Source organism: Solanum verrucosum, unplaced genomic scaffold (assembly GCF_900185275.1).
Source record: "Solanum verrucosum unplaced genomic scaffold, falcon-dt-bn FXZP01000182.1, whole genome shotgun sequence".
Lineage (NCBI taxonomy): Eukaryota > Viridiplantae > Streptophyta > Magnoliopsida > Solanales > Solanaceae > Solanum > Solanum verrucosum.
In genome coordinates, this window is record NW_026020378.1 from 1,499,710 (window position 1) to 1,500,997 (window position 1,288).

Sequence of the window (1,288 nt, forward strand, 5' to 3'; positions counted from 1 at the left end):
AAAACAAGTATTCTCCCCCCATTATCTTATCTTCCTCCTCATCTCCGGCCGTGACTCTCTCCTCTTTGTGAACTGAAGATTGTGTTCGACTTACAATGGATAAGTCATTTTTTTGAAAGATTTTACAATTTTCGAACAATACTAAGTTTTTTTCTTGGGTTAATGAACAATAAAACGTTCTATAGATGTGAAAATTGAATAATGATGTAATGATACCTATTATTTATTGTTTTTGAAAGAAAATTAACAAACCCAAAAAGCCCTAATGTTGAGGAAATGTATATGTATTGTTAACATTCAGTGAAAATTCATTTTTTGTTCCTTTTGTTGTTCTTTTTGTGATCATTTTGTTCATATGATTTTAGAAATATAGTCTTGTTCAGTTGTCCAACATATATTTCATTTGTTGAAAGATGTGTCGTATGTTACTACATTTTAGTGATATGTTGGTATATATTCCAACAGAGTTGTCATATGTTGGAAAATATCACCAATGTGTTAGGGTAACAAAATGGTCATCTGTAGTAACATAAGATTAATCTGTGGCACATGACGATTCATCTGTGGCAACAGAATATCCATATGTGTTAACATAAGTATAAATTGCTACCCATTATTATTTTGTAACCAATTGTAAACTCTCAACTTTTTTTCATTTCCCTTGTAGATGAAACGATACAAGAAGCTTCATCCATGACAACAGTTCAATCTTTCATTGGTGTTGCTTCCTCTTCTAACATCAAATGCTCTTTTTGTCTATGCGAAGAATGTGAGCAGCAACATGATTATTTTACTAGTCGTGTTAAAGAACTCACTGATATTTTTAAGGAAATGACTTATAATATTGATGTCCATACATCCAAGAAGATTTCACAGCCTTTGATGTGTAGGAGGTTGAAAAAATCTACTTCCCAATCACTATCTATAATTAGTGAAAGAAAAAATCAATGACTACTGCTCCAGTATCACACTCAAACCCAAAAGGCAAGGAGAAGGAGAAGGAGGATGAGGAGAATGAGAAGAAGCAAGAGAGGAGAAGGAGAAAGTGAAAAAGACAGCGAAAGAGAAAGAGAAAAAAAAGGAGAAGGAGAAAGTGAAAAAGAAAGCGAAGGAGAAAGTGAAAAAGAAAGCGAAAGAGAAAGAGAAAAAGAAAGAGAAGAAAGTCAAAGTCGTCAGTTGTGATGTGAAGCAACAATATCCATTTGAAGGTTTTAACATTGACGGCGAGGGTCCAAGTGAACTAATTTCATCATTCTCGCAATAGATAAACGAGGGTCTTTACAAGCAT